We start from the raw sequence: 13,569 nt of genomic DNA, 5'->3' as shown, positions 1-13,569 counted from the left end.
ATTTGTATAAGCAAGTGTTTAACTGCAAGGAAACAGCAATTTATTGGAAAAAGTTGCCAAGCAAATCATTAATTTCAATACAAGAAAAGCAGGCTAAGGGACACAAAGCATTGAAGGACAGGTTAATGCTAATACCTATTATTAACACCACTGGTGATGCTGTCCTTAGGCCTCTACTAGGGTACCATTCAGAAAACCCGAGGGCACTCAAAGGCATTGATAAGAATACACTTCCTGTTGTGTTTCATTCACATCCAAGTGTTTGGAATACCCAAGTGATTTTTTCTGAGTACATGAGTGAATATGTTAGTCCTTTTGTTGAAAAATACTGTAGAGAAAATAACCACGATAATAGGTGTCTTTTGATTGTCAATAATTGTGCTGCTTATCCACCTGGCATTACCGAGTATGGCAGTAACATTTGTGTTGTGTTCTTAGCACTGAATACAATGTCACTGCTGCAACCGTGTGACCCAGGCCTGGTAGCCACAATTAAGGCTTACTCTATACAAAATGTTGGGCTTCCCTGGTGGTGCAGTGGTTGAGAGTCCACCTGCCGATGCAGGGGACACGGGTTCGTGCCCCAGTCTGGGAAGATCCCACGTGCCGCGGAGCGGCTGGGCCCATGAGCCATGACCGCTGAGCCTGTGCGTCCGGAGCCTGTGCGTCCGGAGCCTGTGCTCCACAATGGGAGAGGCCACAACAGTGAGAGGCCCGCGTACCGCAAATAAAAAAGAAAAAAATGTGATGTGTTTTATTGTAAGTGCCATTGACAGAAAGGGCAACTCTGAAGCATCTTTATGAGAGATTTGGGAAGGCTACAATATAAAACTGGTAATCATCAACCTTGGAGATGCTCTTGATAGGCTAACCATCTCGATGAGAAATGGCATTTGGAGGACACTGTGTCCCGAAGCAGTGAAGTATTTTAAGACTTTGAACCAACAACAATAAATACAGCAAAAGTGACTGTGTTTGTGGAAGTTGGCAAAGATGATGTTGAAGAGGTTTTGGCATTCCATGACCCACAGTTGACAGGTGAAGAGGGTCATCCAGGAACCGACCATGAAGCACTTGTGTGAGCTTTCACCCTGACTGGCAGAGCTGCAGTGATTGCAGAAAAGCATGACTTTAATTTTGAAAGGGCACGTAGGTTTAGGGCAGTTTTGCAGGATGTTTTGAGTACCTACAAAGAATTCTGTGACAGCATATTGCATGAGGCTAAGCAGTCAAGCACACTGTCATATTTCAAGTCTTCCACATCAGCCACAGCAGACATCAAGGCAGGCAGACACAGAAGGTGTAGATGTTAGTGACTTGTCTGCCCTGATGGATTTAGATGGTGATGAGATCTTAATAGGTGACTGTCTCCCTCTCCCTCCTACCTGTCCTCTACCTCCCACCTCCCCAGCTTCCCATGCCTCAGCCTGACACACCATCATCACTACATCTCTGCCTTCCAGTGTGCTTACTGTCTTCCTGGTTCCGATAAGCGAAACTACACTGTACCATACATTATTTCTACTTTATCCAGCCTATGCATTTATCATATCACTCCTGCTTTTACCCTATGTTCGTGTTATTTTAGGTTTTATATATTATTTGGTAGGTTATTTTGGGGTCTGGGAACACTCACACATTTTTCCATTTAAATTAACGGTAATTGCTTCTTTGCTTTACGAAGTCTTGGCTTACGAAAGTTTACGTAGGCTTGCTCTACTTTCGGATAGTGAGGGAAACCTGTATTCCACATCCGAAGAATACTATCAATTAACTAAAACTTGATTTATATCCAATTTCTTTTAGCGTATCATCAATTCTATATTTAATGAACACTCACCTGTCATAATTTATGCTGAATCTGGTAGCTAACACTCTCCTGTCTGATCCTGCTATTTGATATCACACAAGAATATCTAGGGAGCCATAGCATTTCAGTAGTTCTGATTTATTGCTCTGTATTACTTCTGGTCAATTGCCCATTAACTGTTTCCTCCCCCTGGAGACCCAAGGAAAGAATGGGTGGGTGTAACACTAAAACCCTGGAGTGATATTAAATGAAGGAAGCCAAAGGAAACTAGGCAGCCCATCTTCTCCACCCCCAACTGAAATACTTACACTTTGCACCTTCATTGTATAATTGTGTAATGAGTAAAAAGATTACTATATTGTAAATTTCCCCATGCTGCCCCCACCCATCACACATGCCTAATGTGGAGAATGCTGACTCTCCAAGGAGAGTCTCTCTCCACTAGACCCATTCTAGACCTTTAATATGCAAAAATCAACCCTTTAGACTAGGGCAGTACTTTATCAAACTCAGTGGTGATGGACCATTAAAAAAAGTTCCAAGCTATTGTGGATTGATACTTTTGTAAAATATAACAAAGTGTGTGGGTGAATAGGAAGAGGAGAGATTAAGGGATGCAAGAAGTTTCTGGGTAGTAGGAAATGATTACCCTTCAATAGCTTAAGAGATACAAGTTAAAGTTTGGATGTGTAAAAAATTACTTGGCTATTTGAATTGTACTTTGAATGCAACTGACCATCATTAGGTTGTTGGCATCAAAATTGGATACAAATACAAAAATTTGCAATTATGCATCATTGCTAAATTCTTTTGAGGGTGTTCATTGCTAGTTGGTGCCTTTCAGGCATCCTACAGCATAAGTGGGAAGGTGACTAGATAGTTCTTTAAAAACATCACTCAAGCCAGCTTATGCTGAACTATGTCTAACTGCCCATTGGTGGAAACATAGGTAATATCCTTGTCCTGAGCTTGAGCTTTTAAGAAACTTTTATTCACAATGTTAAATACATTCATTTTCTCACTGCCTCCAAAGTTCCTGGGACTCAAACCCTTTCTGCCTTCAATTTTTTAAAATGTTTTTGTGGCAGACACTGCTGGTTGTCAGTCCAACAGCCATTCTCCCTTCTTCCTTACAAGGGAACCCAAATTTTGTTCAGGGTATCAATACACCTAACTAAAAATCTGTATTTCTTACCCTTCCTTATAGCTGGGTGACCATGTGACACAGTTACGGCCAAAGAAGTGTAAGTAGAAGTCTAGAGGAGAGGCAAGTCTCCTGGGAAAGCCATTGCTTTCCAATAGACAAGGACAAATTCAGGCTTTTGCCTTTGCCTTTCTCTTTATTCTTATTCTCCCTACTCGGAAAGTTGGTATTATGCTGGACGTGGAGCAGCCATATTGTAACCATGAGGCAATCATGAAAATGAACACCACATTCAAAGGAAAACAAACCAGAAGGATAGGAGGATCCTGGGATGTTAACGACTGACACTGTGAATTGCCTATCTCTGGACTTCCTCTTTGGGGAGAAAAATAAACCCCTTTTGATTAAGTCACCATGGTTGGATTTCTAGTTCATTGAGCTAAATGTAATTTCTAAATGACAGTTATTTTTATGTAGTTCGTCTACTTTGCTAGATGTCTTAATAAGTTTTAATAACCTAACTTTTAATGAGTAAAACACTTACTACACTAGTTTCTAGACATACTTTGTAAGAGTTTCAACTCAAGAAATGATTGCTAATAGAATGACACCAAAGCTAAGAAATTAATTCTTGGTGCTGTTTTGGTTAGCAATGGAAGATTTGAGGATATGTAGTTTTTTTCTTGACCATCTTTTGTTTTTCCTCTCTGTGACTGGCCTGGGAAATTTTCCAGTTAAAACATTTCAATTGGCTCAGAGATGAAAGTTTTATACCCTCCAACCTTTTCTCCAGAAGTCAAGGATTAATTAATTGACAAGTATCCAGCAATTAATATCTTAAAACTTACTAGGAATTTGGCAAAGAAATTGTGGATTCTTTTCCAACCAGTGTGACAGAAAAATGTTCCTGGTGTGTTTTGAAGTTTCTGACTTTTCTCCTTTCACTTTGGTAAATATTAACTGAGAAGTGGTGTATAGAAGTTGTATCCATGGTGGAAAGAGGAGGCTGACTGGTTGTGTGTGTGTGTGTGTGTGTGTGTGTAGCATTTGTTTGCTACCTGGGTTCATTTGGAAATTAGAATTTGTTACATTTGTAGGTAACTTTGATTCAGGCTTTTACAAATGAATAGTAGATTTTTCTGTGAACGTAAAACTCTCTAAAATAATAAAATCTATTAAAAGTGAGTAGTAAGCAGAATACCTGTGTACTGAGCGCCACCAGTACACCCCCAAGATAGCAAGTGTTCAGTATATGCTTGCTGAATTGAACAGTAAGAGCATTAAGTGCATGAGAAAACGCAAGTAATTTATATACCAATGGCTGGAGTGGTACAGAACTGTGGAACTTACAGAGTTTACGAATTGAAGAAAGTTATGTGAAACATGGGCGATACGTGATTTTTTCCATGGTGCCACTGCCTCCCAGCATGAGATGTGATCAGCATACAGCCACTCTGTGTGCTGATGCAGGATACAAGGATGCAGCACTCTGCACTTGGCCCTTTCCACTGAGCCCAAGCTTGACCTCGTAATCCCCAACTCTTCACTTTCTTCTTATCCTCCCTATCCTTCATAATCCTCAACACAACTGTTCCAGTCTTTAATATGGTTCTGCCAATATTCTTCTTCATCCTTATTTCTAAAATGTGCATAAACTCTTCAAGAGAGGCTTTAAAGGCAAAATAGGGTAACATCTATTTGTTCGACCAATATGTATGGAACACCAGCTACATGCCAGGCATGGTGGTGGGCTCTGGGCATACGATGGTGAGTGAAAATAGATTCAGTTCATTGTCATTTACAGTCTAGTAGGGGAGACAGGCATTAGTCAAGAAATCACTTGTAATTCTAGCATTTCTAAATTCCTATGTGATGTTTAGGTTAACTAAATGTGCTTAAGGCGAATGGACTTGAAAACTTTCAGAAGGCATGGTTTAACACGTTTCTCATAACATGAGATGGCCAGCATAGAACCATATCATCCACTGAATGCAAATTACTTTGTAGAACTACAAGTCTTAAAATGTAATGGAAGTTATATTTAAAAGAAGCACTAAAGATTGTCAAAGAAAGTAGAGTAAGGGAAGTCTTGCAACAAGGTTCCACTAATTAGATTTAAGAAAATAGCAAAGGAAATTCTCTTCTAGAGAATCAAAACAGACAACTGGGACAGAATAAACACTCTTTCCTTGTTAGGGAACCAAAACATACTCAAAAGCTTTCTCCCAATTCTTCCACGCTCAGGCATTCTCCCTGGAGCAGGCAAGTTCGCTCGAGATTGGCACAGCATTGTAAATCAACTATACTTCATTAAAAAAAATTAAATTGAATAAAAAGTGTGAAAAGATAGGAATGTTCAGACCATTTTAATATCCTCATCATTATATAGCAATATATAAAATTAATAGTTTATATTTGCTTATTTTTATTAATTTATGTTTTAATATTTTTAATGTTAAAATGTTGTCACAATTATAAGTGATATAATAATATAGTATGATTTTTCCCCTAGATTCTTAGAAGAGTCTGAAGATCAGTCCAGGATAAGGGAAAGGAGTGGGTTCGGAGTCTAATGCACATCAGTCCATCATAAAGGAACACAAGACTGGAGCTGGGGGAAGGAAAGAAAGAAGTGTCCTTAGAGAAGGCAAGGAGCTAACGAGAGGACAGGTTTTTCCTAAGACCAGAAGGAAACAAGAGGATGGAGGAAAGAGGAACCGGGGGGCTGGGGGCTGGGTTGGGAGCCAGGAGAAGTTGCTCAAGGAGAAAGAGAGGGGATTACCCTGGAAGAGCTGGGCAGATGCATCTGAGATAGGTCCTCCATGAAGGCTGTTGATTCAGAGCCCGGGACCTGCTTGGAACTGAGCCATCACCTGTGGTTTGCCTTGCTTTCATTCAAGGGAATGTCTCTACTACCTGCACTAGGAGACTCTGACAACTGTCCTCCTTTGGGGTCCATGAGGACTTCATTCCTCCAGCAACCTCCCCTACTGATTGCCTAGGAAGACTTGCAAACAACCCCTTCTGCCCTATTTGCTGCCCAATGCATACCACACCTCCGAGACACCGTTGAACTCATGAACACAAAGAAGAAGAGGACTGATGGGGTCTGGACTAGACCCCCAGTGGAGTGAGTATGGGGAACATCTTACACTTATACTTGGGTGGGGGTTTGAATGAATCCATCTTGATGCTGGAGGAGACTTCACCTTCTCTCCCTGCCTTTTTTTCCCCAAGATAGAGTAATAGTTATTGACAATTCTCTTGTAATAATTAAAACTATTTAAGAGTATAAACAAGGAAATTAAAATTAACGGAAGGAAACATTAGAATGACAGGAATACATATTTGCCCTCTTGCTGTTTCAGAGAAGGGCCTGTCCACGATCCTATCATTTTTATTGAAATATATCTACTTCTCACCTTGCTTTAGTTCATGAGGATTTAATGTGAGACCACAATGAATAAATATTTAATCACCAACGTAATTGTATTAATTTGTTGAAACAGTCTCCTGAAGAGAAAGGACAGAATGTTTGTGAGCCTAACAATCTTGTCACTATCATCAGATTTTATTAAACATAGCCATGGTATTCTGTTTGGCATTAATTATATCTAGATATAAAACAGTTATGAACTAATTAAGGCTCATTTGAATATATGCCAAAAACCTAGAAGAGAAAGACAAAATTGGGTGCTTAAGGAGCCCATTTGGGTTCCAGAGGACAAATAGTATAGAATTAACTTGATAAATTAGTGAAAAGGTTTAAATGCAATGGAGACATAAGTGGGGTAGTAAAATAACAATGTTTAGATGGAAACAGGTTAACTAAACCTCAGCTCTGCTACATACTTGCTGGGTGACTTTCGGCAAGTTTCTTAAGCACTCTGTGTTTCAGTTTCCATGTAGAATGGAAACTAAATAATAGAATCCTTCACATAGGATGGTAGGAGGATGAAAAACAGTCATGTGTGCCAAGTGCTAAATTTAGAACCTGGCACGTGGTAAGTCTGGAGTGAATATTAATCATTTTCTATTATTGTTTTATTTAGTTAATACTTACATAGTGCTTGCTATGTACCAGACACTGTTCTAATTGCTTTACAAAAATAATTCATTTATGTACTAGGCACTATTTTAAGCACTGTGCAGATACTAAGTAGTTTAATTGTCATCACAATCCTGTGGGATAGGTACTATTATGGATGACATCACCTCCATTTTACAGATAAGGAAATCAAAGGCCAGAGATTAAGTAACTTGTTTAAAGATAACAGCCAGTAACAGTCAGAGCCAGGATTCAAATTCAGACCATCTGCTTTTAGAGGCAGTGCTCTTAACCGTATGCCATCTGTTATCCACATGTTTGCATCATCGTCAATTGAAGGTGACACATAAGACATTAACATATATACATTTGTTAGCTGATTATTAAAGTTCTTTTCTATCCAACAGATGTTTTCATAAAATTCATGTCACTTTAAAAAACAGAATTATATTTTAAGTGCAAAAGTGAGCTTGGTAATGAAAAAGTACACATGGAGGGACTTCCCTGGTGGATCAGTGGTTAAGAATCCACCGGACAATGCAGGGGACACAGGTTCAAGCCCTGGTCCAGGAAGATCCCACATGCCGTGGAGCAACTAAGCCCGTGTGCCACAAGTACAGAGCCTGCGCTCTGAGCCCAAAAGCCACAACTACTGAGCCTGTGTGCCACAGCTACTGAAGCTCACGAGCCTAGAGTCAGTGCTCCGCAACAAGAGGAGCCACCACAGTGAGAAGACGGCGCACACCGCAACAAAGAGTAGCCCCCCGCTGGCCGCAACTAGAGAAAGCTCATGCGCAGCAACGAAGACCCAACACAGACAAAAATTAATTAATTTTTTTAAAATTACATTTAAAAAGTATACATGGAATCATTCTAGAAAAGTTAAAAAGATTAGTAAGACAAACATTTGCAAGGAAATTTAAGGACACATTAATAATTCCCTATCTGCTTATGGGATTGCTTTAAAAATCATTCCTTTCCTACTTGCTTCTCAGGTTAATAGAATGACCAAATGCAAAAGCACCTTGTAAACTTAAACAAACAAAAAAACACTTGTAGAAATTTAAGTTATAATTATTTGCCTTTATATCCTTACAGATTCAGAATAGTATTCATTTGTGTGTGTGATATAAATAAACATATATATGTATGCACATCCTTGGAAATTTTCTCAACAGTTGTATAATATTCTGTCCATATTGGTTGCCACCGTGGGATTGCTGATCTGACAGGGACTTAACTTCTGTCAAATCCTTTTTACTGAAACCTAATGACTTGCAGAAATAACATAAGACACATTTTGACCAGAAGGTGGCAATAAAGCATTGATACTTTCAAAAGGTTCCAGGAGCAAGAACTAACTTCTGGTAGGTGTTGTATATTCAAGGAGCCAAAATATTCTCTAGGTTCTGATCATCCATATTCTATGGGCTACTCCTCACCACCCCATCCCTGCCCTGGAGGATCCCAGGCTCAGACAAGAGGTGATGGGAACATAGTGCATAAGTGCTACCATTGGAAAAGCACAGGGCTCTGGGGGCAGGTCATCTATCTGAAAAGTATGACCCCATCTTAGAATCCGCATTTAAGTTAACTTTACTGCATAAGTGAAAATGATTACTGGGGTATTATGGTCATTATTTTAACTCTTTGATGAAGTTTTTCCATGTACCAATATTACTGCCTCTAAGAATGTGTTTTTTTCTCTTCTTCATCTAAGGAACAGCAAAGATAAACTAGGAGAAATTGGATACCCTTTAATTTGGTCCCCTCATTGTTTACCCCAGGCAATGAAGCAGACCTTGACAAGGGTCCCTTAATTCTGGAAAGTGCATATTAGTGTTGTCTAGAATAGTCTGAGCCTGGGGGCTGTCAAAGAAAAAATTATTCTGACACTTGTAAGAAAGACTTTACTCAGGACTATTGCTATAGGTGTAGCTGCCAAGACTATTGCAGTACGGACAAGAAATGGGAGTCAACTCCAAATACAAGAACAAGGAGGGATTTATAGCCAAGGAATAGGTGTTGGAGTTGGGGGCGGGGGGAATGGATGGAAAATTACATCAGAAGTCTGGTGAAAAGAGGCAGATGGGTGGATGGCTTTTATTCAAAGACAACCTCACAGGTAAGTTGTTTGCTATCTCTAGGAATTAGCTAATCCTGGGAAAAGCACCACATCCCTAGGTCCTCAAGGCCCTAAGATGTCAAAGCATTATAAAATACAGAAAAAACTTTAAAGCATGATTAATGGAAAGTGCCTTGTTTCTAGCTTCTAAAATACCATTTATGTCAACCACCCAATTACCTCATCAAATGAGAAAGCATTGATCAGCAAGATCATCTGATTTCCTCTAATAATCATAATAACATTTAATTAGTTCCTTCTACATGATACGTCTCGTGCTTAGCACTTTAAATGTGTAATTGTATTTAATCCACACATTTGTATATTGATTATAGTGGTAATTATACAAATCTTTACATGTGATAAAATACCATAGATTTATACACAAAGCCCTAGCAACAACAACAAAAAGAATGCATGCGAAAACTTGTGAAACTTGAGTAAGAATGGCTAGTTAATTGTATTGTGCCAATCAATTTCCTGGTTATGATAATGCACTATTTAAATAAGATGTCAACACTGGGATAAGCTAGGTGATATATACAAGAGACCTCACAGTACTATTCTTGCAACTTTTTGTGAACCTACAATTATTTCAATTAAAATGTTACAAGTCCTGTGAGGCCAATACTACTATTACGTCCATTTTATACATGAGGAAACAGAGACTTGGAGAGGTTAACTAACCTTTCTAAGGTCATTCAGTTAGTAAGTTAGAGAGTGTGTGATTCTGACCCACAGCCAATGCACTATCAACCTCCCTTCAACAGAGATAATCTTTAGAAAAAATGGTGATTCCTCTTATCCATAGAATTTTCTAGGTCCCAATATGGTCTGAAAAAATGTAAATAAATCCAATTACACTGCAGTGCTTGAGAGTTAAATGGCAGCACACTAAAAAGTTAGTACAGGAGACACAGGCAGCCTCCTGCAGCATATGCAGCCTTTCCAGTGCCTGGCTCCTGCAGTAAACAGTAGTCAGTAGCACCCAGCAGCTCCCCCACCACCCTTTTAAAGGCAGTTTTGTTGGCGGGGGGGCAGTGCCTGTGGTGAGATACCTCCTGTGAGCAGCTTATGTGGCATCCTCCAGGGCAGATGTCTGCTGGGTGGCTGACAGGGTCTTGGTGCTCTGGCCTGGTGTCAGGCCTGAGCCTCTGAGAGGGGAGAGCCGAGTTCAGGACTATGGCCCACCAGAGACCTCCCAGCCCCACGTAATATCAATTGGCCAGAGCTCTCCTGGAGATCTCCGTCTCAATGCTAAGACCCAGCTCCACCCAAAGGCCAGCGAGCTCCAGTGCTGGATGCCCCACGCCAAACAACTAGCAAAACAGGAACACAACCCCACCCATTAGCAGAGAGGCTGCCTAATATCATACTAAGTTCACAGACACCCCAAAACACACCACGGGATGCAGTCCTGCCCAGCAGAAAGAAAAGATCCAGCCTCATCCACCAGAACACAGGCACCAGTCCCCTCCACCAGGAAACCCACACAAGCCACTGAACCAACCTCACCCACTGGGGCAGACACCAAAAACAATGGGAACTACGAACCTACAGCCTGTGAAAAGGAGACCCCAAACACAGTAAGCTAAACAAAATGAGAAGACAGAGAAATATGCAGCAGATGAAGTAGCAAGGTAAAAACCCACCAGAACAAACAAATGAAGAGGAAACAGTCAGTCTACCTGGAAAAGAATTCAGATAATGATAGTAAAGATGATCCAGAATCTTGGAAATAGCATGGAGGAAGTACAAGAAATGTTTAACAAGGACCTAGAAGAACTAAAGAGGAAACAAACAATGATGAACAACACAATAAATGAAATTAAAAATTCTCTAGAAGGAATCAATAGCAGAATAACTGAGGCAGTAGAACGCATAAGTGACCTGGAAGATAAAATAGTGGAAATAACTACCACAGAGCATAATAAAGAAAAAAGAATGAAAAGAATTGAGGACAGTCTCAGAGACCTCTGGGACAACATTAGGCACACAAACAATCGAACTATAGGGGTCCCAAAAGAAGAAGACAAAAAGAAAGGATGTGAGAAAATATTTGAAGAGGTTATAGTCAAAACTTCCCTAACATGGGAAAGGAAATAAGTCCAGGAAGCACAGAGAGCCCCATACAGGATAAACCCAAAGAGAAACATGGCAAAACACATATTAATCAAACTATCAAAAATTAAATACAAAGAAAAAATATTAAAAGCAGCAAGGGAAAAGCAACAAATAACATACAAGGGAATCCCAATAAGGTTAACAGCTGACCTTTCAGAAGAAATTCTGCAAGGCAGATGGGAGTGGCAGGACATATTTAAACTGATGAAAGGGGAAAATCTACAAACAAGATTACTCTACCCAGCAAGGATCTAATTCAGATTTGATGGAGAAATTAAAACCTTTACAGACAAGAAAAAGTTAAGAGAATTCAGCACCACCAAACCAGCTTTACAACAAATGCTAAAGGAACTTCTCTAGGCAGAAAACACAACAGAAGGAAAAGACTTACAAAAACAAACCCAAAACAATTGAGAAAATGGTAATAGGAACACACATATAATTACCTTAAATGTAAATGGATTAAATGCTCCAACCAAAAGACATAGACTGGCTGAATGGATACAAAAGCAAGACCCATATATATGCTGTCTACAAGAGACCCACTTCAGACCTAGGGACACATACAGACTGAAAGTGAGGGGATGGAAAAAGATATTCCATGCAAATGGAAATCAAAATAAAGCTGGAGTAGCAATTCTCATATCAGACAAAATAGACTTTAAAGTCTACTACAAGAGACAAAGAAGGACACTACATAATGATCAAGAGATCAATCTAAGAAGAAGATATAACAATTGTAAATATTTATGTACCCAACTTAGGAGCACCTCAATACATAATGCCAATGTTAACAGCCATAAAAGGGGAAATTGACAGTAACACAATCATACTAGGGGATTTTAATACCCCACTTTCACCAATGGACAGATCATCCAAAATGAAAATAAATAAGGAAACACAAGCTTTAAAGCACACATTAGACAAGATGGACTTAATTGATATTTATAGGACATTCCACCAAAAACAATACACTTTCTTCTCAAGAGCTCATGTAACATTCCCCAGGATGGATCATATCTTGGGTCACAAATCAAGCCCTGGTAAATTTAAGAAAATTGAAATTGTATCAAGTATCTTTTCCAACAACAGTGCTATGAGACTAGATATCAATTATAGGAAAAAAAACTGTAAAAAATACAAACATATGGAGGCTAAATGATACACATTAAATAACCAAGAGGTCACTGAAGAGATCAAAGAGGAAATTTAAAAATACCTAGAAACAAATGACACTGAAAATACGATGACCCAAAACCTATGGGATGTAGCAAAAGCAGTGCTAAGAGGGAAGTTTATAGCAATATAATACTACCTCAAGAAACCAGAAACATCTCAAATAAACAACCTAAGCTTACACCTAAAGCAATTGGAGAAAGAGGAAGAAAGAAACCCAAAGTTAGCAGAAGAAAGAAATCATAAAGATCAAATCAGAAATAAATGAAAAAGAAGATGGCAGAGTAGAAGGACGTGCTCTCACTCCATCTCGTGAGAACACCAGAATCACAACTACCTGCTGGATAGTCATCGATAGAAAGACACTGGAACTCACCAAAAAAGATACCCTACATCCAAAGACAGAGGAGAATCCACAATGAGATGGTAGGAGGGGTGCAATCACAGTAAAATCAAATCCCATAACTGCTGGGTGGGTGACTCACAAACTGGAGAACACTTATACCACAGAAGTCCACCCACTGGAGTGAAGGTTCTGAGCCCCACGTCAGGCTTCCCAACCTGGGGGTCTGGCAACAGGAGGAGGAATTCATAGAGAATCAGACTTTCAACCCTAGTGGGATTTGATTGCAGGACTTCGACAGGACTGGGGGAAAAAGAGACTCCACTCTTGGAGGGCACACACAAAGTAGTGTACGCATCGGGACCCAGGGGAAGGAGCAGTGACCCCAGGGGGAGACCGAGCCAGACCTACCTGCTGGTGTTCGAGGGTCTCCTGCAGAGGCAGGGGGTGGCTGTGGCTCACTGTGGGGACAAGGACACTGGCAGCAGAAGTTCTGGGAAGTACTCCTTGGCGAGAGACCTCCCAGAGTCTGTCATTAGCCCGACCAAAGAGCCCAGGTAGGCTCCAGTGTTGGGTTGCCTCATGCCAAACAACCAACAGGGAGCGAACCCAGCCCCACCCATCAACAGTCAATGGATTAAACTTTTACTGAGCTCTGCCCGCCAGAGCAACAGTCTGCTCTACCCACCACCAGTCCCTCCCATCAGTAAACTTACACAAGCTTCTTAAAGAGCCTCATCCAGCAGAGGGCACAACCAAGAAGAACTATAATCCTACAGCCTGTGGAACAAAAACCACA

Source organism: Neophocaena asiaeorientalis, unplaced genomic scaffold, assembly GCF_003031525.2.
Source record: "Neophocaena asiaeorientalis asiaeorientalis breed wild unplaced genomic scaffold, Neophocaena_asiaeorientalis_V1.1 scaffold515, whole genome shotgun sequence".
Taxonomy (NCBI): Eukaryota; Metazoa; Chordata; class Mammalia; order Artiodactyla; family Phocoenidae; genus Neophocaena; species Neophocaena asiaeorientalis.
The sequence above is the reverse complement of the archived record's forward strand: the minus strand, read 5'-3'. Positions refer to the sequence as shown.